The sequence below is a fragment of the Choloepus didactylus genome, chromosome 6, assembly GCF_015220235.1.
Source record: "Choloepus didactylus isolate mChoDid1 chromosome 6, mChoDid1.pri, whole genome shotgun sequence".
Lineage (NCBI taxonomy): Eukaryota > Metazoa > Chordata > Mammalia > Pilosa > Megalonychidae > Choloepus > Choloepus didactylus.
In genome coordinates, this window is record NC_051312.1 from 140,816,962 (window position 1) to 140,841,701 (window position 24,740).

The window sequence follows — 24,740 nt, forward strand, 5'->3', positions numbered from 1 at the left end:
GAGTTGTAGGATATTAAACCCTCATCAGATATGTGGTTTCCAAATATTTTCTCCCATTTTGTAGATTGTCTTTTTACTTTCATGATGCAGTTCTTTATGTACAAAAGTTTTTTAATTTCTATGAAGTCCCAAACATCTACTTTTTTTTTCTTTTGCTGCTTGTGCTTATGATGTAAAGTCTAAGAAACCATAACCTAACCCAAGGTTCAGAAAATGCTTCCCTCTGTTTTATTTTAGGACTTTCATAGTTTAGATTCTTACATTTAGGTCCTTGATCATTTTGAGTTAGTTTTTGTATGTGTTTATGGATATACAGTTTTCCCAGTGCCATTTGTTGAAGAGACTATATGTTCTCTATTAAGTAAGTATGGCACCATTGTCAAAAATCAATTGGCCATAGAAGTGAGGGTTTATTTCACTTTTGATTTCTCTGGTCACAACAGAATAACCTAGCAGAAAATTTTTGAATCTCTTGATGGTTTATTTGTTTCTGTAAGTAATTTCTAATTTAATTGAATTGTAATCAGTGAATATTTTAAACAGTATTCACCGATTACAATTCAGTTAAATTACAAAAATGCAAAACCACCTAAACAGTAATTTTTCTAAATTAAAGAGTACAAAACTTCTAGAGAGAGAAACATAGCGAATATAAGAAAATATGAATGATTATAAAACATAAGACAGAGTCAAAACTAAATATTTGAGTCATCAATAATTGTGAGTGACCTTAACTCATATGTATTCTTATTGCACTACTGATGTTTTTAATTGAAATTATTGATGTTATTTAATCAATTTTGGAGTATACCATTGGATGTTTGAGAATGTTTGTATTCTAACATCGGAGTGTGGAATTCTATATTGATATCAATAATTCCCTTATTGATTATGTTCTTTATGGCTTCTATTTCCTTACATGAATATTGTCCAGCTGACCTGTCTTATATGAAGTGTAGTGTATTAAAATTTCTAATAATATTTTATTTCCATCTTTCTTCTTAGATACTTAATATGCGTTATAAAGGTGATTATTCCATTATCCTTTGTACAAATGTTTGAATCATATCTTTATCATGAATTTCAGTTTTAGAATTAAAATATTTGCATCATGCTGTGCCTTTTATTTTTTGGCTTAATTCCTACCTGTACTCAATCTGTTATCAGGATCACCATCCCTGTTCTCTACTTTTCTGTCTTTCTGTTATAACTTTATCCATCCCTTTTTATTTAGCTCTTTCTGAATTAGTTTTAGGTGTCTTTCATGTATCATATATACTTAGGCCTTGTATAAGCTGTCAAATTGGATAACTTTGTTATGTATACATATGAGTTAAGGTCATTCACAATTATTGATGACTCGAATATTTAGTTTTGACTCTGTCTTATGTTTTGTAATCATGCGTATTTTCTTATATTCACTATGTTTCTCTCTCTAGAAGATTTGTACTCTTTAATTTAAAAAAATCACTGTTTAGGTGGTTTTGCATTTTTGTAATATATGTTACTTTTTTTCTTATAACTTTTAATTTTTCCTAGACTCTTGTTCTCTTATTTAGCCATTTGCACCCTGGATTATCATTTATTGGTAACCTTTATTCAACTTATCCATCAGTCAAAGAACTAATTCTATTTTTTCTCATCTTTTCCTTCCTTCTCTTTCCTTCAACAGTTTAATTTTTTCTACTTTGTCAAAACTATATTTTCACATTAGTCCTCCAATTTCATCTCCACCATTGCTTTAATCGGGTAAGTACCTTTGTATATTTTATCTGCTTTTTGGTCCAAGGGAGAACATTGGTTCTTTAACCCCTGATTCCCCCACTGAGCTTACCCAGTGGGTCAGGTTAGAGCTTATCAGAGGGGTTTGAATAAAGCTGGGAGGACAGTTTCCTAGCCCTGTTCAAGGCTCTGTGACATTGAAACCAGAGATCTTTTATCAACTCAGGACCTATGAGGTGAATTTAAAAGTTGTGCAAACTCTCTGGGATACTTAGAGGATTGACTGAGACAACAGCATGAACAAAATAACTCTGAAAGTCTATTAGTCATAAAACCACAAAATGTTCCTTTAACTATTTCAGGATATAAATGCAAATGCATAGAAGAATAAACATTGAGTCTAAGTTAACATCATGTCTGTCATATAAAAATGCCTTTATTTTGTTTCATATTCTATACACTGGAGGCTCATTAAAGTCATTTCTAGCCTCTGAATATCTGCATTTGTAACAAGTTCCAGAACCAAAGCCAGCTATAATATCACTTCTTTAGGTGCATGTAAGTTTGCTTCCTTACTGTCAATGGAATTGGAGACTCTTCCACATTTTCTTACCTTCTCTATTTTAGTCAGATAGTTTCTAGGCTTGAGAAGAGCAGGAACAGGTCTACATATTGTACTTAGCCTATAAATATACCTCTACCACTACTAACATATGGAATAATTTTTTCCGGGAGGATGTCTTGCATGAATGATAAATGGGAAGATACATGAATAACAGAACATGAATTATTCATACTTCCTTGGCTGTCTTTGGAGTGGATTGTGGAGTTTATTAATCCCTATTTTATATAGTGCCTTATTTACAAAACAGTTTGTATTATATATTATCTCATTTTATGACTTCCCTGAGAAGCAGCTGGTGTGAAAATTATGAGCTCCATTTTATAGATGAGACAATCAAATTTCATTTGGTTTAAATTGCTTTAACCACAGATAATAAATGTAAAACCAGGTCTTGGTCTGTGATTCCTAAATGCTAATTCAAGGCTCTGGCCACTTCTTCATTATGAACAATTCCTGGCATGAAATCCAAAAAATTTTTAACCTGACTTCTGAATTAAAGAAGACTAGACCACTGGGAATGTTATTCTGATTCTCATGAAGTCTCCTTATCATAAAAGTTACAGCTCTAAGAAATTTGGAAAATAATTTACTTGAATCCTATTATTTTATAAACAAGTAATCTGAGTCCCACAGAGTGTCAAGGACTTCCTCAAAGTCACAGTTACTTTGAACAAATGAACATTATATATGCCTAGTTAAATGCCTATTACTAATTATGAGAGTACAAAGAGTAGTTTTCATAGTTAAGGCTATTTTTTATTATTGAATAGATTTGGAGTTAAAACACAGTATTGAGTAAATCCAGTTATGAATGAACTGTACTACTACACTGTTGATGTGTAAACTTTAGAATACTTTCTTGAATGCTTTACAGATTAGCTTCACTAAAGAAGGGGTTTCTTTGGAGAAGCCTTGGCATTTCTGGCAGTCCAGCACAAGAAAGCTGAGAGGGCCCTAAAGTGCCATCATCTCCTCTGACAGTGGCTCTCAGTCAGGAGAACATACTCCTCAATTGTCCTAGAATGGTAGGTACCTTTTTCCCTTTTCCAGGTGTAATCTAGAAAATAATGACTAAGGCTGCTTGAGCCATTGAATGACACAAACTGCAGTCACAGGACATGGTATAGAAGCAGAAGGCACACTAATTACTGAATTCTGGAAATTAAAGCTTGATTCATGTGGAAAGAATTCATAGAAATTTTTTCTCAGGGTCTCAGGTGATTTCTGACCTGTTAAAGTTTCTGAGCCCGTGGATAGGAAGGGCAAACAGGATTTCCTAGGACACTAAAATCTCAATGATGGACCACCATTGGATTGCCAGACTTTTAGTTTGTCAAGTAAAGGCATCCAAACACAACAAGTAAATAAGAAGCAACCAAGAAATCTAACTACAGTCTGCTATCAGTACTATATCATAAAATGAAAGGGTATTTTGAAGCCCAACAACATAATAAAAGTAGAAATAATAACCTCTAAGAAAGTAGAATCTTTAAATTGGATAAATTTAGCTTTAGGAAAAATTTACATTGTCCTTATTTCCTCTCCTTCCCCCACTTTTTCTACTGACTGATTAAATCTTAGCCAAGAAACAGCAGTTGCCTGCAGAATGGCCTTTGGAAATCATTGATATGATTGCTCTGTGTTCTAGAATCTTTATTGGTGACATGAACATATAAAATAACAAACTTTTTTAAGACTTTCCTACTCTTGCAACAGACACCAATGAGCCATGAGAATACTATGATTATCTTTTCAGAGGCTTATTAAATGCTTGAGTCTCCAGTAAATCTCTGGGCTCAAAAGGTCTTGAGGGACTTCTGTGTGCCCGACTGTGTATGTATTTTTAATGAGGTCCCTAAGCTTGGAAAACCTCAGTTAAGGTTCTACATCACATCATACTCTGCTTTTAAGACTGGGGAAGAAATAGCGTGATCTGCTTCAAGGTCCAGAGATTTTGTAGTATTAGATGCATTTTAATGTTTTACTTTTAGCCAATCAAGTAATTCAACCCTGGAAATATAAAAGTGTGCATCAGGCAGTAGGAGAGACATTGTTGGCTATAAAATGGAGCTGTGACATTAGAAAAACAAGGAATTCCTAAGAACTTCAGTCTCTGTGCAGGATCAGGGTAAGTGCCAAGCTTTCTTGATAACAGTGTATGCTATCCAATAGAAGGACAAAATGGAGAATAGTAATGACACTCACTGGAAGCAACTTTTTTACTTTACCCAGCAGTATTTCTCCCTGCTATTTTCCTCACCTGCTTATGTTCTCTTTTCTCCTCTTCTATAAACATTGTCTTCACATTTCTTCACAAATTAGGCCACACTTGATCTCCTGCTTGAGTGAATCCCAGCCTAAGTCCATCCAGCTCTGGTTCAGAGAACCTCACTGGAGGGTGAGAAGATGCAAGTTTCTGCTTCCTCGAAACACATCTGATGTATGTATTGATTGTGGTTCCTTGTCTTCTTGTACACCAGCCCTCATACATGGGTCTCTAAGAGAAAAGGATACAAGGGCTGACACAATCCCAGAGTAGAGTATTTATATTTGGACAGAATGTTAAATATAAAGTCCTATTTTCTCTTCTATCTTACTCAGTTGGGCTAAAGGAAAGAATGTTCTCAGGCTCCTAAGAGAGTCCACCTACCTGGCCCTGCTTTCTTTTGTCTTGACATCAGAAGCACTTGTCAGTGACAGACCCAGCCTAAATGAGATAAAGAGCCTCCAACAAAAAGGCTCCTCAAAAAGGCTCCTCCGCAAAAGGCTTAACACTTCCAAACCCTCTCAAAATTTCAAAATCTAGAGGCTCACATATTTAAAAATCTAACTTTCCATCATCTCTCTTAAGCTTACAATCTTTTGAACATGAATAGCAAAGGGAAGGAGTTAGGATGCAGAAGAAACCTGTATTTCTGACTTTTCTTCACGTCAACTTAGTATATTTCTATTTCTCCATGTGATGTTCTTTTCTATATTCAATTATATTAAACATATAATTATATTTTATATACTATAAAATTATAATTTAATATGAATTATTATATTTTTTTATATACATAAACACATTAAAATTTGGTTAGTATTTTTAGAGAATGAACTTTCACATGTATTATTTTAGTGGATCACAGAAATCCTTTGAAGCATGTATCATCATTCCCCCTTTACATATGAGAATATGGAGACTTCCATTAAATTCCAAAGTTGCTCAGATTTGCAGGTAAAGTGAGCCCCTAAAATAAGGCTTCTTTGACACCAAAGCCTTTCCACTGATTTCTTGAATAGTCGGTAAGTTTTTCTCTACTTTTAAGCTCATTTAACCTTTTTGTTATAAAATAAGTATGAGTAGTACTGAGTTAAACAAAGTGGAATAGATTTATTTCTAGTAGAAGAAAAGCATTTAATTCAGATTCAGAGACTTTAATGCACAAATGTTCAGTATGAACTTCCTAGAGTCATGTACTGGAAAATAAAAGTCCTTCCCCCTTATTCTTTATTGAACGTCTTGATCACTGTCTGGGAAATGATAGTCTAGGCTATGGACACAGTTTCTTAGGGTATACTTTAATGCTGCTATTGTAAAATACCATAGCATTTAGTATTCTATTAGATGTCTGACTTCTCAAAAACCAAAAATGTATCTCTTTTCCTTCCTCTGTATTTTCTCTATGCCACAGTCAATGTAAGGTAAAATTAAGACATGAAAAATTAGTCCTGTTTTGAACTATTTATGAATGCTCATTGTCCTCAGGGTGTTCAGAATGAGTGAGCCCTTTACCTTTCTTGTTGCATATCTAGATCCACCCTTTCCTTGAAGCATTTTGAAATCTGGACCATTCTATAACATCTCATAATAATTCCCACCTTCTCTTGTAGTTTCTCATTGTCTTAGGGTTTCTTAGAGTTAAGAAGCAATCAATAATATATATTAATCCATCTCTTAAGAAAAAGTAGAAGAGCACAGCAGAAAAGAACAAGGACTCTAGCACTAAAGTTCCTGGATTCAAATCCTGGCTCCAATCTTAAATCCCCTTAAATTAAGTTTCTTCATCTGTAGAACAAAGATAAAATGGTATCTACTATGGGGATGTTGAAGAATTAATATATGTAAAGCACTCAAAAATAATATGCAATTGATGATGATGATGATGGTGAGGATTCATTCTCATCATATCTTGTCATCTTTCCTAGCAGGCAAACTACCTTGTCTAGGTATTATAAATGCCACAACAAACTTAAACGTGTCCATGGAAGGTTTTAGTAGGACGTCTATTTATTCCACTGAAGAAGTGGTGGCAAAGCCTTTCAACAGAGTGTGTTTTCTGTCCTCCCTTCTAATCAAGCATAACCCTGCCTTTCTATTCAAAAATGAATACTGAATGCCAGCCTGAGTCTATCAAGTTCTGCTTTGAAATTCCCCACCAATAACCCTCTGATTCCTAGCTTACATGCTTTCCACACTTTGACAGGTAATTTGGCTTCTTTTTGCTATTGATATCCTCAGTTCATTGTCTCTCAGAAGAACTGAGCTTGCTCTGTCTTCACCCAAGGTTCTACTCATTTCTTGACTCACAAAGAGGAGTTGATGGTCTTCATGTGTGCAAAAAAAAAAAAAAAAATGTGATTTGGTCAATCTTTTCCACTTCCTCCAGCAAGCAGATAGTTGTTGTATAGTCACTGGGTATTAAAATAAAACTATATGACAAGGAGGGCGCCAGGGATTTCAAAAGGAGATGGTATTTAAGCTGAATTAAGAAAAATGAATGAAAATGATGTGGATGATACCTATAGAGAGAGGCAGAGGAAGCAGCATTTTGAGAGGTATAGAGGTTTACAGAATTTCTGGTGTATTTGTGAAATGCAAATTTACTTCTGTTGCTGGGTGCAGCATGCTTTGGGGGATGAATGGCATAAGGGGGAAAATAAGCTTAAAAATTAAATTGGGGCCTCACTATCATGGGTATTAAATGTTAGCTAAGTAATTTGGATTTTTTTTTTTTTTATGAATGCATGGTGGAACCATTGAATGTTTCTAAACAAGAGTATAGAATAACTAGAACACTGACAAAACACACACCCATCTAAAATGACTCCAGCAAGGAGTTAGTTCAGGTTGCAATAGGGTGGACTAGCCAGATTCCAAGGTTTCTTCTGGAAACATACACTGTACTCACTAATTTTTCAAGATCCAGAGGTCAAACCACCAGGGGCACTGAGCTATAGGAAGATCAGTTTCCCATCAGCAACGATTTTCTCATACACCCTCAGAAGCAACTTTTCCTGCCACTGTAAGGCTGTTCATTGGGGTCTTTGGGGTCACACAAGTAAGGGGATGGTAATATACTGTCATTCAACATTTCTGGGGATGGTTGAGGTATGAGAAGACCCTCTTAATCTTTGCAGGTAGTGGGCCCCAGAGTTACAAGAGACTGCCCTTCACCAGCGATTCCAGTAGCCAACCATTCTGCCTCCCCCTTCTTATCTTTAGAGTACTTGGGTGCCTTCATCTTAGTGGAAGAGGTATTACCTCCGTATCAGAATCAGGAGGTGTCATGTGAGGGTTTCTGTTTCTTGAGCCCTGTTGCTTTGGACTGGGGGAGACATATTAGCTGATATTGGGATAACCAGATGCCTCTCTCTGAACCCCATACCCATCAACACTCCAACTGGGAGTAAGAGTGCCATCGCCAGTACCCTGAGGCCTCTTTGTCTCCTGATTAACAGATGCTGTAGGAGATGCCTGCAGTCCTTACAGTATGAGAAAACTGGGGAACTGAAAGAGTGATTTGAATCTTCCATCAGTCTCTCCTTCTGTGTAACTGTTGACATGTACCTGTTAGGAATTCTTCCCATAAAGGGTGCTATGGTCTTGCTGCTAAATTCAGGTAGTGAAAATTTTTAAGTTAGAAGAGTATTTGTTTTCTGATCAAAACTCTGGGGCCAACTTTAAGGAGGTTCAAGGTACTTTAGGGAGCTAGGGTCAGGGTATCAGGACTATGTACATGAGTTGAGAAGAACTTGTGGTTCAGTTTTTCTGTCCCTGTCAACCTCCTTTACGCATGTGTAATTTCATTTGGGATGGGAGTTAAGATCCATTTTAATGTAATTTTTATTTTCCATTTTCACAGAATTCCCCAAAGAAGAATGGCCCTAGGAAATGATTCCACAGCAACCACGTTTGTCTTAATGGGTTTAACACAGCAGCCCGAGCTCCAGCTGCCCCTCTTCCTCCTGTTCCTGGGAATCTATGCAGTGACTGTGGTGGAAAACCTGGGCTTGATCCTTCTGATTGTAGTCAGCCCTCTGCTTCACACCCACATGTACTGTTTCCTCAGTAGCTTGTCCTTCATTGATGTCTGCTATTCCTCTGTTGTTACCCCCAAAATGCTGGTGAACTTCCTAGGGAAGAAGAACACAATGCTTTATTCTGAGTGCATGGCACAGTTCTTTTTCTTTGCGCTCTTTGTGGTGGCAGAGTGTCACCTCCTGACAGCAATTGCATACGATCACTGTGTTGCCATCTGTTACCCTTTGCTTTATTATGTGATCATGTCCTCTTGAGTCTGCTCACTATTAGTAATTGTTCCCTTCTTCCTTGGATTTCTGTCTGCCTTGGCCTATACAAGTGCCATGATGCAGCTGTCCTGCAAATCCCACATCATCATCCATTACTTCTGTGATGCCTACCCTCTCCTCAATCTCTCCTGCTCCAGCATGCATCTCAATGAGCTTCTACTTTTTATTGGGGGGTTTAACACCTTAGTCCCCACCCTCGCTGTCTTCATCTCTTATGCCTTCATCTTCTGCAGCATCCTTGGCATCCGATCCTCAGAGGGCTGGTCCAAAGCTTTTGGAACTTGCAGCTCGCATCTCATGGCTGTGGGGATCTTCTTTGGGTCTATCACATTCATATATTTCAAGCCCCCTTCAAGTAACTCCCTGGAACAGGAGAAGGTGTTTTCAGTGTTTTACAACACAGTAATTCCCATGCTGAATCCTTTAATATATAGTCTGCGAAACAAGGATGTAAAGAAAGCATTGAGAAAAGTTTTATGGGGAGGTAAACATTGATTTTGGAGATTTACATATGGGAGAAGTTAATGACTCCAATGAAAATATATTCATTTTCTTAATCTCTCCTTGTTATTCTTCTTTAATAGATGTCATATCTAGATTTTAGAAAGACTTTTCTACCCTTAAGTGAATTTCTGTTAAATAGTAAATTATGCCTTTCTTCTTTTTTCTTTACATTTGCCAAATTATTAGTTTTTACAAAATAATTCTCTAGTTTCATTTTGCAGGATCTTCTCATTTGAGAAATATGAACTCAGTAGAATGGTGGATACTAAAATCTCATTGTGTTAACAAAGCTTACGTATCTTTAGCTCCCTCCTTTTGATAATACCACCCAGAATACATCCTCCCCCTCCTCAATCTCTCCTGCTCCAGCACACATCTAAAAGACATTCTACTTTTTATTATTGCAGGATTTAAGAAGGACGACTTGACAACACTTGTGGGGAGTTAATTCTTGTGCCTGAGGACAAGTCACATGAATTTTCCACACTTCCCTGTCTGGTTGCTAACGGCAGTTTAAAGCACCATAAGAGAGCCACACAATTTGCAGCAGAGTAACCACCCTCATTTACTGGTCTTGGAATTCAATATTTCTTAAAATCATAGCTGAAAAACCCAATGAATACAGGAAATGATTGCTCCAACCTCTATTGTTTAAAATGCTTTTATATAAAAGAGTCACTTTTCCCTATATTCAAATCATTGCCTTCTTGGGTAAAGGCTTCCTCTACATGGTTTAACTTTAAACCACATTTTTAAGGCTTAAACACAATATTTGAGTGAGGGCTGACAGGCTCATGCAATTGTTAAGGTTGTCTCAACCTACCCAAAGAACACTGGTTGAGGATACTAGGGCCCAGGACTTTGTGGAGGCTCACTTAACTCACATTTTTTCAGTGGACTTAGCCTCTTCTGAGGACTGCGTTTGCTTAAGAAGAGGTACTCATAGGCTGTCCTCTGGACAAATGAATGTGCACCTGCATAAAATTATTCACTTACCTATGAACAAAAGTGCTGAGGTTAAAATCTCATATTAGGAAAGGTTAAGTTCCATAATCACCTGCTTGGATATCAATAGTTAAGCATAAACTATAAACTATAACCATATTGCAAACGTGGAGTCACTTTATGTTTCTAACTTTTTCAAATGCCTGGTTCAATGCACCAGGTACCAGTTGTTTGAGGAGATAAATTAAGAATCCCTGTACTGAACCAACTGAGAAAATAAATAAGCAAGTTTTCAGATGAATGCCAATGTATCTTGATTACATCTTTATTATTGGTAAAGCCATTTGTTGGGATGTATTAGTTAGGGTTCTCTAGGGAAACAGAACCAACAGGAGATATCTGTAAACATGAGATTTTATAAAAATGTCTCATGCAACTGTGAGGGTGCATGAGTCCAAATTCCATAGGGCAGGCTATGAGCTGGCAACTCCAATGGAGGTCTTCGATGAACTCCCCAGGAGAGGCTGGTTGGCTGAAAAAAAATGAAAGTTCTCTCTTCTCCCTTAAATTCTTCAACTGATTGGGTTAAATCCAGCTGATTGAATTCTCTCATTGTGGAAGACACTCCCTTTGTTGAAGTAATAAGCCACAGATGCAAACAATAGACTGATGATTTAAGAAACCAGACTTCTGGTTTATTACCAGCCACAAATGTCCTTGCAGTAATGGTTAGGCCAGTGCTTGCTTGACCAGACTCCTGGGCACCATCAGGTGGCCAAATTGGCACATGAAACTAACTACCACATGGAGCAAGCAGACTTTTTTTTTTTTTTATCTTTTATTAGAGAAATTGTGAGTTTACAGAAAAATCAGTCACAAAATATAGGACTCCCATATACCATCCTAGCACCAACATGTTGAGATTGGTGTGAAACATTTATTACTACTGATGAAAGCATACTTTTACAATTGTTTCACTAGCTAAAGTCCATGGTTTAACTTAAGGCTGTATGAACCACCCCACTTTTTAGCAGTTTTATTGAATATAGTCACATACCATACAATCCATCCAAACTCTACAATCAGTGGCTTTTAGTACATTCACAGAGTTGTTCATGCTAACACAATTAATTATAGAACATTTTACTTACTCCAAAAAGAAAAATCACATATCCATTAGCACTTACCTTTCACTTTATCCTTCCTGAGCCCAACATAAGTACTGATCTATTTGCTTCTATAAATTAATTTATATTTACATTTTATATAAATGGAATCATGCAATATGTAGTACTTTGTGTCTGACTTCTTTCACTTAGCATAATTGTTTTTAAAGTTATTATTATTTTTAGAGAAGTTGTTGGTTTACTGAAAAATCATGTAAAATACATTCCCATAGACCTCCATACTATTGACACTTTGCATTAATGTAGGACCTTTGTTACAACTGATGAAAGAATATTAAAATCGTACTGTTAACTATAGTCCATAATTTACATTAGGTATATTTTTTTCATATTCCATCCAAATATTAACACCTTGTATATGTGTCTCACATTTGTTATAAATCATGAAAGAATATTCTTATACTTGTACTATTAACCTAGTACACAACAGGGTTCACTGTGTTATACTGTCCTGTTTTATATTCTAACTTAGATTCTAATAACATACAAGACCCAAAACTTCCCCTTTCACCTACATTCACATACACAATTCAGCACAGTTAATTTCACTCACAATAATGTGCTGCCATCACCACCATCCATTCCCAAACCTTTACAATCAACCTACATAGAAATTCTGCACAAACTAAGCATCAGCTTCCTATTCTCTACCCATCATCCTATCCTCAAGTAACCTATATTCTAGAGTCTAACTCTATGAGCTTGTTTATTCAAATTATTTCCTATCAGTGAGATCACACAATATTTGTCCTTTTGTGTCTGGCTTATTTCACTTAGCATAATGTCCTCAAGGTTCATCCATACTGTCACATGTATCAGGACTTCATTCTTTTTAAAAGCTGAATAATATTCCATCACATGTCTACACCATACTGTGTTGATTCATTCATCAGTTGATGGATACTTGGGTTGCTTCCATGTTTTGGCAGTTGTGATTAGTGCTGGTATGAACATTGGTGGGCAAATATTTGTTTGAGTCCCTACTTTCACTTCTGGGTATATACCTAACAGCAGGATTGCTGGATCACATGGCAATTGTATAACTTAGCTTTCTGAGGAACTGCCAAACTGTCTTCCACAGTAGTTGCACCATTTTACATTCCTACCAACAAAGCATGAGTGTTCCTATTTCTCCACATCCTCTCCAAATCTTGTAGTTTTCTTTTTTTTTTGATAGTGGCCATTCTAGTAGGTGTGAAATGGTATCTCATTGTGGTTTTCATTCATATAGGATTTGCATTTTCCTAATAGCAAGCAATATTGAGCATCTTTTCATGTGCTTTTTAGCCATTGGTATTTTTTCTTTGGAAGACAATCTATTCAAGTATTTTGCCCCTATCTTAAAATTGTTCTGTATTTTCATTGCTGTATAGTAGGATTTCTTTATATGTTCTGGATATTAAACAATTATTGGATATTTGCTTTCCAAATATTTTCTCCCATTGAATAGGTTGCTTTTCACTTTCTTGACAAAGTGCTTTGAAGCACAAAAGTTTGTTTGTGTAATTTTTTAAGCAGGTTCCATTGCTTGTGCTTTGGTGTAAAGACTAAGGAAATGCCTGCCACAAGATTTTAAAGATGCTTCCCTACATTTTCTTCCAGGTGTGCTATGGTCTGAGTTGTTATACTTAGGTCTTTGATACATTTTGGGTTAGTTTTTGTATGAGGTGTGAGATAGAAGTCCTCTTTCATTCTTTTGCATATGGATATCCAGTTCTCCCAATAACTTTGTGGAAGACACTATTCTGTCCCAGCCTTGTGAAATGTCAATTGGCCACAGATGTGAGGGTCTATTTTTGAAGTCTCTATTCTATTCCATTGGTCAATGTATCTATACCTGTGCCAGTATCAGCTGTTTTTACCACTGAAGTTTCTAATCTGCATTAAAGTCAGGAAGTGTGAGTTCTCCATCTTTGTTATTCCTTTCCAATATGCAAATAGTGAAAGGTTTTGTTTTTTTTTTTTTTGCTCCTTTCCCATTTGGATGAATTTATTTCTTTTTTATTGCCTAAATGCTATAGCTAGCACTTCTATCACAATTTTGAATAACAGTGATGACAGTGGACATCCTTCTCTTGTTCCAGATCTTAGAGGGAAAGCTTTCAGTCCACCATTGTGTACAATGTTCTGTATGAGTTTATCATGTTGAGGAGTCTTCCTTCTATTTCTGTCTTTCAAAATGCTTTTATCAAGAAAGGCTGCTGTATTTCTCAAATGCCTTTTTTCATCATTCAAGATGATTATGTGGTTTTTTTTCCCCTTTGATTTGTTAATGTGGTGTATTACACTAATTGATTTTCTTGTGTTGAACCATCCTTGCATACCTGGGATAAAATCCACTCGATTATGGTATATAATTCTTTTAATGTGCAAATTAAGGATTTTTGCATCTATATTCATTAGAGAAATTGGTGGGGAATTTTCTTTTCTCATAGTATCTTTATCTGACTTTCATTTTGGGGTGATGTTGCCTGCATAGAATGAATTTAGCAGTGTTCCCTCCTCTTCAATTGCTTTGATTGGGGAATTTAATCCATTGACATTCAATATTATTACCACAAAGGCAGTATTTACTCAATCAATTTATCCTTTGGTTTTTATATGCCATTTTTTTGTCTCTCTTTTACCCTTTTAGTTACCTTAACTTATAATCTACACTCTTCTCCAAGCCTATTTCTCCTGTCTTTTTCCTTCAACCTGCAGAACTCCTGTTCAACCTGCAGCTCTCTAGTTGACAAACTCTCCCCATTTCTCTTGTTCTGTGAATATTTTAAGCTCTCTTTTTTTCTTCCTCATTTTTGAAGGACAGTTTTCCAGAAAAAGAATTCTTGGCTGGCAGTTTTTCTCTTTCAGTACATGAAATACATCATATTACTGCCTTCTCGACTACTTGGTTTCTGATGAGAAATTGGCACTTAGTATTATTGAGGATCCTTTGTATGTGACCAATCGCTTTTCTCTTGCTGCTTCCATGATTCTCTCTTTATCTTTGGCACTTGACATTCTGAGTAAGTACTTATCTTATATTAGGTCTATTAGGATTTATTCCATCTGGGGTATGTTTTGCTTCTTGGACAGGTGTATTTATCTCTTTCATAGAGTTGGAGAATTTCTGGGCATTATTTCCTCAAATATTCTTTTTGCCCCTTTTCCATTCTCTGCTTCTGTGTCACTCATGATGTGTATGTTTGTTTGCTTTGTGCTTTCATCCAATTTCCTATGGCCCTGCTCATTTTTTTCTGTTCTTTTCTCTATCTGTTCTTCTGTCAGTAAGATTCCAGTTGTCCTCTCTTCTAGTTCATTGATTCTTTCTTCTTCCTGTTCAACTCTGCTGCTGTATGCTTCCAGTATATTTTTAATCTCTTTTATTATGCCTTTCATTCCCATCCATTCTATTATGTTTCTTTTCATACTTTCAAATTTTTCTTTATGTTCTCCTGCTCACCCAGTATCTTCTTAATATCCTTAATGTCTTTATGAATATTTTCCTTCATCTCCTTGAATTGCTTTAGGTGATTTGTTTGAACATCTTTGATTAGTTGTTCCAAATTGTGTCTCCTCTGAGGTTTAATCACTTCCTTTAACTGGTCCATATCATACCATTTCTTAGGAGGGCTTGTGATTTTTTGCTGATGTCTAGGCATCTGATTATACTGAATAGTTTATTCTGAAGATCTGTTTCTGTCTCTTGCCCAGGGTTTTATTGTTGATTGTTTTTGTGTTAAGGCCTTTCTTTGACACTTGGTTCAACTTTTTCTTGCCCGTGTTTAAATGATCAGAATTTTTTCAGCTCTTCGTCTAATTCTTGCCCTGGGTATGCAGTACAATTTTTTTTTTATTTTTTTTTATACAGATTGTTCAATAATAGTTGTATCCAAAGATCCAAAGTGTACAATCAATTGCCCATGGCACCACCATACAGCTGTGCAGCCATCAACACAATTATTTTTTTTTCAATTTTTAGAACATTTTCACTACTCCAGAAAAGAAATAAATACTAAAGACAAAAAAAGGAAACTCAGATCCTCCCATACCCCTAGCCATGCTCCCCTCCATTACTGATTCATAGTTTTGGTATAGTACATTTGTTACTGTTGATGAAAGAATGTTAAAATACTACTAACTGTAGTATATAGTTTGCAATAGGTATATATATTTTTCCCTATATGCCTCTCTATTAATTTCTAGTTATAGTGTCATACATTTGTTCTAGTTCATGAGAGAGATTTCTAATATTTGTAAAGTTAATCATGGACATTGTCCACCACAAGATTCGCTGTTTATACATTCCCATCTTTTAACCTCCAGCTTCCCTTCTGGTGACATGCATGACTCTGAGCTTACCCTTTCCACCATTTTCACATACCTTTCAGCACTGTTAGTTATTCTCATAACATGCTACCATCACCCCTGTCCATTTCCAAACATTTAAGTTCACACTAGTTGAACATTCTCATAATAAGCAACCGCTCCCCATTCTTTAGCCTCATTTCTATATCCTGGTAACTTATATTTCATTTCTATGAGTTTACATATTATAATTAGTTCATATCAGTGAGACCCTGCAATATTTGCCTTTATGTGTCTGTCTTATTTCACTCAATATAGTGCCCTCAAGGTTTCCTCATCAACTCCTTTCTTTTAAGATGGTTTTCTTCACATAATATACATTCCATCCTAAGTAAACAATTGTTGGTTCCCCGTATAGTCACGTATTTATGTACTGAGCACCATCGCCACTCTGTATATAAGGACATCTCCATTTTCTTCCATGAAGATGGAGGAAGAGTCAAAGAAGGCAGAGAGGCAAAAGAAAAGAGAAAGAGAGAAAAACAAACAAATAAAAAAACTTGATAGCTAGAAAGGAACAAAAGGAAAGATAGCAACTAACTTAAGTTATTCCCCACCCCCCCATATGCATTTAGCTTTGGTATATTGCCTTTGTTAAATTAAAGGAAGCATAATACAATGTTTCTGTTAATTCTAGCTTCAAGTTTGCATTGATTGTATTTTTCCCCCAATCCACCCTCTTTTTAACACCTTGCAATGTTGACATTCATTTTTTCTACCTCACATAAAAACATATTTGTACCTTTTATTACAATCATTGAGCATCCTAGGTTTCCCTGAGTTACACAGTCCCAGTCTTTATTTTTTGTTCTAGTGTCCCACATGGTCCCAGCTTTCCTCTTTCAACCATATTCACAGTCATCTTTGTTCAGTGTACGTACATTGCTGTGCTACCATCTCCCAAAATTGTTTGCCAAACCTCTTACTCCTGTCTTTTCCTTTCTGTCTGCAGTGCTTCCTTTAGTGTTTCCTGTAGAGCAGGTATCTTGTTCACAAACTCTGTCATTGTCTGTTTGTCAGAGAATATTTTAAACTCTCCCTCATATCTGAAGGATAGTTTTGCCAGATACAGGATTCTTGGTTGGTGATTTTTCTTTTTCAGTATCTTAAATATATCACCCTACTTCCTTCTTGCCTCCATGGTTTCTATTGAGAAATCCACACATAGTCTTATCAAACTTCCTTTGTATGTGATAGATCGCTTTTCTCTTGCTGCTTTCAGGATTCTCTCTTTATCTTTGACATTTCATAATGTGATTATTAAGTGTCTTGATGAAGACCTATTCAGATCTATTCTGTTTGGGGGACGCTGAGCTTCTTGGATCCATAATTTTAAGTCTTTCATAAGAGATGGGCAATTTTCATTGATTATTTCCTCTATTATTGTTTCTGCCCCTTTTCCTTTCTCTTCTTCTGAAACACCAATGACACGTAAATTCTTGCTTTTCATTTTGTCTTTAAGTTCCTGGAGATGTTGCTTGTATTTTTCCATTCTTTTCTCTATCTGTTCTTTTGTGTGTAGGCTTTCAGGTGCCTTTTTCTCCAGTTCCTGAGTGTTTTCTTCTGCCTCTTGAGATCTGCTGTTGTGTGTTTCCAGTGTGTCTTTCATCTCTTGTGTTGTGCCTTTCATTTCCATAGTTTCTGCCAGTTGGTTTTTCGAACTTTCAATTTCTACCTTATGTACATCCTGTGTTTTCATTATATGGTTCAGCTCTTTTGCCATATCTTCCCTAAACTTTTTGAATTGACTTATTATTAGTTGTTTCAATTCCTGTATCATAGTTGAAGTGTAAGTTTGTTCCTTTGACTGGGCCATAACTTCATTTTTCTTAGTGTAGGTTGTAGTTTTCTGTTGTATAGGCATGGTTTCCTTGGTTACTCCAATCAGGTTTTCCCAGAGCAGAACAGGCTCGGGTCCCAGAAGGAAGAAACATTCAGTATCTGTTTCCCCTGAGGGTGTGTCTTAGAAAATTGGTACACCCTGTGAGGCCTCAGGCACTGTGATTTTCTGCCCAGCAGATGGCACCTGTTAGCCTGTAATTCTTGACTGGTGTGAGGAGGTGTGGCTGTTTTCCCCCAGGGTCTGGGGTCTGGTTCTGAATGGAAGGCGGTTAGTAGAGTAGGGCCCCACCCCTTTCCTCTTAGAAAAGATAGGCCCCCTAGGGGGATGTCATTAGCATTTCAATGGTCTCTCTCTTCCTGTGCTATCTTCACCCTTCTCTGGGTCACAGCACTGGGAACTGAAAATCGCTGAGGCTTTCTCCACTGAGCCAAAAAAGGAACAGATAGTCCCCTTCAGAGGTAGTCTGAGGCAACCCTCTGGCTCTCAAAGATCAGTCATCACCCAAAGGCTCTGTTTGCTTGTTGGGGATTTATACCTCATAGTGAGCAGTTCACACTTGCTAATTAAAGCCCCAGTTGGAGCTCAGCTGAGTTATCTTTGCTTGGTGGGAGAGAGCTTCTCTCTGGTACCAAGGCTTTGCAGCTTGGGCTGTGGGGGGAGAAGTATCCTAACTTGGATCCAGAATTTTTTATTACAGATTTTATGCTGTGATCTCAGGCATTTCTCCCAATTCAGGTTGGTGTATGATAAGTGGATGGTCTTGTTTGTCCCCCCGCAGTTATTCCAGATTATTTACTAGTTGTTTCTGGTTTTTTTTTAGTTGTTCCGGGGGACTACTTAGCTTCCACTCGACTCTATGCTGCCATCTTATATCCTCCCTGCAGGACAACTTTTAACATTGCACTATTTGTGTAATTGTTTCAACCCCAGGATAATTCTTCTTTTTTGTGTTCCTCTTCCAGGAATCTTGATCTGTTCTATTTGTATTGTTTTGTCTCTATAGTTTTTTTTTTTAATCTTGAAGGATGTATTTATTAAGCAAAGTAAATTTTTTTTTATTGTTTTGAGGATCAGGCTGTGACTGCTAATGTCACATGTTTCAAACAAATTACTTTAAGATAAAAACATCACATTTTCTGCTAAAATTGAACAATCTATTAAAATTGCTATTATATAATATCACACCTAAGCTTTTCAGTAATATTTTAAACAAATATGTATTGCAGAGCAAGTACCGGAAGCAGTAAAAATAGAAACATTTCATATTTAACCATAACTACAATAGACTAAGTAAGCTAAAATACACTTAGTCCCTTTTCTTTATTAATTCCCCAAAGAAATTACATTACTGAGTGAAGGAACTCTCTGGCTGCATTTTTGAGGGTTTAAATGTATTACCACAATGTTGTCTTAAATGACTGTGCTTGAGAGCACAGCTTTTGAAGATAATCATGTGCAAATAAATTACATTCAAGTGCAACTTTAGGATGTTCTGTTATTTTAACAAAATATATATTTTTAACTTTCCTTTCATTCCCTCTAGCTGCTTTTGCTTGGTGGGCAAATTCTGGAAGGAGTGTCACCCTGAAGAGGATATTGCTATGTCAGAACTTAACAGTCAAGATACAGCCCAGGATCCATGAAGGGGTGCAGAACAATTCTAAAGAGCTCTGGAGAGTGCCAGGAAATACGCCAAAAAGCCTTTTTGATAGCTCCTGGGAACTGCACCTTCACAACCTTCCCAGCAGATGGCACTCTTCAGCACAGTCCTGAGGAGGTCTTGCATCTTTGAACCTTCACTGCCTTCTCTCCTCATCAGAGCACAGTTGAAACAATGGCTCTCACAGTCCATGCCCAGAGCAGGATAAAAATCAAGTTCATAGCCAGAACTCAGTCACCTAAATTTGCTTATCAAAAGCAGGGATCCAGGAGGAGGCAGAGCAAGATGGCAGCATAGAGAGGTGTGGAATTTAGTTAGTCCTTGTGCCAGTTTGAATGTATTGTGTCCCCCAAATGCCATTATCTTTGTGGTCTTGTGGGGCAGAGATTTGCTTGGAATGTGCCGCACCCAGCTGTGGGTAATGATTCTGAGGAGATGTTCCCATGGAGGCATGGCCCCGCCCATTCAGGGTGGGCCTTGATCTGTGGAGCCATATAAATGACCTGACTCGGGGGGAGGAAATAGGGAGTGCAGCTGTGATTGATGTTTTGAAGAGGAGCAAGCTTGCTAGAGAGGAGCATCCTGGGAGAAAGCCGTTTTGAGGCCAGAGCTTTGGAGTAGACATCAGCTGCCTTCCTAGCTAACAGAGGTTTTCCGGATGCCATTGGCCATCCTCCGGTGAAGGTACCCGATTGCTGAGGTGTTACCTTGGATGCTTTGTGGCCTTAAGACTGTAACTGTGTAGCGAAATAAATCCCCATTTTATAAAAGCCTGTCCGTCTCTGGTGTTTTGCATTCTGCAGCATTAGCAAACTAGGACAGATTTTGGTACCAGAGGAGTGGGGTGCTTTTCCTGCTGAGTTTGCAAATACCAAACATGTTGGAACGGCTTTTCAAATGGATAAGGTGAAGATTCTGGAAGAATTGTGAGGAGCTTGATAGAAAAGGCCAAAACTGCTTTAAAGAGACTGTGGAAATATGGACTCTAAAGATACTTCTGATGAGGTCTTGAACAGAAACGATGAACGTGTTGTTGTGAACTGGAAGAAAGGTGATCCTTGTTTTAAAGTGGCAGAGAATTTGGCAAAATTGAGTCCTGGTGTCAGACGGAAGGAAGAATTTGAAAGCAATAACCTGGAATATTTAGCTGAGGAGATCTCCAGACTACATGTGGAGGATCTATCCTGGCTTCTCCTTGCAGCTTATAGTAAAATGCGAGTGGAGAGAGATAAACTTAGAACTGAACTCTTGGGTTCAAAGAAACCAGAAGCTGATGGCTTGGAAAATTATGAACTTCCAGGGGGTGGAATTCCAGAAGCTACAGCCCAATGTGAGGATGTAACCAAACATGGAACCCAGCCACCATTTCAGTACAAGCCAAGATTGGAGATGGAATTATCCAGAAAGGATTTGTGGAAAATCCTATTGCCTAATGGCTTTGATCCCTGTGTGCTTCATGCAAAGCCAACAGAATTTTTGCGAGATCTTTATAGACAGAGCCATTGCCGGTCTGGACTGGAGGAGACAGACAAGGAACAAATTGAAGGAAAAATTTCTTTAAAGACAGAGCCATGGAGGTTGAGGTCTGGAGTCAAGAGGTTTAGGGCTGGGAGAGCAGAGCAGCCCACACACATGGAAAAGGTGAGTTTGCCCCAGAGGTCGAGGGTGGGCATTCCACCTCAATGCTCTGGAAGAGTTTTGCCACCTCAGGTCCCAAAGAGGTTGGAGCACATTTCCAGGGAATTGGGGAGAGCCTGGCTGCCACCATACTGTTCTGAAGGGGTTCAGCGTGTGCCCCGGAGATGGAAGGGAATCTAGGAGCTGCCCCGATGTTTGAGGAGGGTGGGGCCAAGAAGGTGGTCTCCCCAAGGTGTGGATATGTTGGAGCACTCACCCAAGCATTTGGAGAGAAAAGGGCTGCCACAAAGGCACTTAGGAAGCGTTAGACTCCTGCTCTCTCAAGCCCCACGGATGCAACATCGTTCTCTTAATGACTCTCAGACTTTGAAATCTAATGGAGTTTGTCCTGCAGGTTTTAGGAACTGTTTTGCTCCTGTTAACCCTGTTTTCCTTACTGTTTCTCCTTATGGCAATGAAAATGTTTATCCTATGAATGTCTCTCCTTTATATATTAGAAGCACATAACTTGTTCTAGGTTCACAGATCCACAGCTAGAGGGGAATTATGCCTTGGGACTGACCACACCTAAATTGATTTTGATGGGATTTTGTACTTAACTTTTGTTACTGAAATGATTTAAGTTTTTGTGATATTGTGATGAAATGAATGTATTTTGTATTTGGAAAGATAGTGTCATTTTGGGATCCAGGGGGTGGAAAGTGCCAGTTTGAATGTATTGTGCCCCCCAAATGCCATTATCTTTGTGGTCTTGTGGGGCAGAGATTTGCTTGGAATGTGCCGCACCCAGCTGTGGGTAATGATTCTGAGGAGATGTTCCCATGGAGGCATGGCCCCACCCATTCAGGGTGGGCCTTGATCGGTGGAACCATATAAATAACCTGACTCGGGGGGAGGAAATAGGGAGTGCAGCTGTGATTGATGTTTTGAAGAGGAGCAAGCTTGCTAGAGAGAAGCATCCTGGGAGAAAGCCGTTTTGAAGCCAGAGCTTTGGTGTAGACACCAGCTGCCTTCCTAGCTAACAGAGGTTTTCCGGACGCCATTGGCCATCTTCCAGTGAAGGTACCCGATTGCTGAGGTGTTACCTTGGACAATTTGTGGCCTGAAGACTGTAACTGTGTAGCAAATTAAATCCCCATTTTATAAAAGCCTATCCATCTCTGGTGTTTTGCATTCTGCAGCATTAGCAAACTAGAACAGTCCTCTAAAGCAATTAGTAAATAGCCAGGAACAACTGGTAAATAGTCTGGAACAACTGTTGGGGAACTTCTATGACTGGACACACATCGAACACTAGCCATGAATGGGTAGAACGGCTGAGATTGTAGCATAGAACTGTAAGTAAAGCTCCCCAAACTGTGGAGCTGGTGCCCCTTCCCCACTGGCACAGCAAGCTGAGCTGAGACACTTTCCTATGGAAAAAAAAAAGCAGGTTGCCTGGAGCGAGGGAAAGTAACTCAACCAAGTTCCAATTGTGGTTTTAATTAACAGATTTGGACTATTGAACACAAGCAACAAGCAGAGATAAACCCAGAGCAAGCAGGAAAGGAATCTGAGGTTCCTCCCTACAGACAGAAGTCAGGGCTGATGGAAAAAAAATACCTAAATAAATAAAAACAGAGGCTTTTGGAGATGGCTGAGCTCAGAATACTGGAAAATGGCTGTGTCCCAAACAAAGGGGCACAGAGAATGGGGTACCAACACTGGTCAAATGGCAAAACTGGGGGTCTAGGGGCTGGCTCTGAAAAGTGGCTTTCTCTCCCCTCCCCCTTTTTTTCTCTCATTCTAAGTAGCTTATTAGAGAAAGCCCCAGGTATTTTCAATTGACAGCACTGACCCAGGCAAGGGTGGAATTAACAGAGTAAAAGAGACAAAGGAGGAATTCAAGTGTAGAAGATAACTCCCTAAAGGGTGTATCTTCCCTAAGAAAAGGGGGGCGGGGCCCAGCTCAATTGGCTGCCTTCCCTCAGAGAATTCATATCCCAGGGCCTGGTGGGGGGGAGGAGGAGGACCAGAAACAACTTAAGTTCAGCATCTAACACTCTTGGCCCCTGGCCAGAACAGGATTCACTGAAATTTAAATGAACCACACCTCTTTACACTAGTGGGGAGCTGTGGACTGACAAGCACCACATACTTGGCAGCATAGGAAAAGCACAGACTCTAGAGTCCTCACAGGAAAGTCTGACAATCTTCTGGGTCTCACCCTCAGGGAAACCTGATACTGAATACATCCTCCTCCTGAGACCTGGGCCTCACTGGTCTGGGAAAACCTGATTGGGGTAATCAAGGTAACCAGATGCCTGGACAACAAAAAGTTACAAATCATACAAGGAAAATCAAAGATATGGCCCAGTCAAAGGAACAAACATGCTTCAACTGATACAGGAATTGAAACACTAATTGTTAATCAAATGATTCTCCTAAATCGATCCAAAAATCAAATCAATGAGTTGAGGGAAGATATGACAAAAGAGATAAAGGATATAAAAAAGACATTAGGTGAACATAAGGAAGAACTCAAAAGTTTGAAAAAACAATTGGCAGAACTTATGGGAATGACAGGCACAATACAAGAGAGGAAAAACACAATGGGGACATACAACAGCAAATTTCAAGAGGCAGAAGAAAAGATTCATGAACTGGAGGAGAGAACATCTGAAAATGTACACAAACAAGAACAGATAGGGAAAAGAATGGAAAAATATGACAGTATCTCAGGGAATTGAATGACAACATGAAGTACATGCATGTACATGTCACAGGTGTCCCAGAAGGAGAAGAGAATGGAAAAGTGGCAGAAACTATAATGGAGGAAATAATCACTGAAAATTTCCCATCTCTTGTGAAAGATATAAAATTACAGATCCAAGAAATGCAGCATACCCCAAACAGAATAGATCTAAATAGACCTATGCCAAGACACTTAATAATCAGATTATCAAATGTCAAAGACAAAGAATTCTAAAAGCAGTAAGAGAAATGTGATTCATTACGTACAAGGGAGCTCGACTACGTGTGGATTTTTCAATAGAAAATATGGAGGTGAGAAGGCAGTGGCATGATATATTTAAGATACTGAAAGGGAAAAACTGCCAACCCAAAATTTTATATCCAGCAAAACTGTCCTTCAAAAATGAGGGAGAGTTTAAAATATTCTCAGGCAAACAGACACTGAGAGAGTTTGTGAACAAGCTACCTGCTCTACAGGAAATACTAAAGGGAGCACTACAGATAGGAAAAGACAGGAGAGAGAGGTTTGGAAGACAGTATTGGGTACTGGTAGCACAATAATGTAAGTACACTGAACAAAGATCACTGTGAGTATGGTTGAAAGAGGAAAGTTAGGGGAATGTGGGACCTCAGAAGGAAAGACAGAAGATAAAACCTGGGACTGCATAGCTTAGTGAAACCTAGAGTGGTCAATGAATGTGATTAAATGTACAAATATAAAAATATTTTACATGTGGGTGAACAAATGAATGTCAATTTTGCAAGGTGTTAAAAATGGGGTGGTATTGGGGAAAAATACAATCAATGCAAACTAGATTCTATAATTAATAGTAACATTGTAATATGCTTCTATTAATAGTAACAAAGGCAATATACCAAAGCTAGATATCTATAAGAGGAGGACATAATGTAAGGGTATGGAATTGTTGGCATTGGTGCTGTTATCTGACTTTTTTA

At 37.9% G+C, this 24,740-nt stretch overlaps 1 pseudogene; it reads left to right on the plus strand.

The window, feature by feature from the left end:
• The first annotated feature begins 8,491 nt into the window (after positions 1-8,491).
• On the plus strand, positions 8,492-9,418 carry LOC119537350 (annotated as a pseudogene).
• The last annotated feature ends 15,322 nt before the right edge of the window (positions 9,419-24,740 follow it).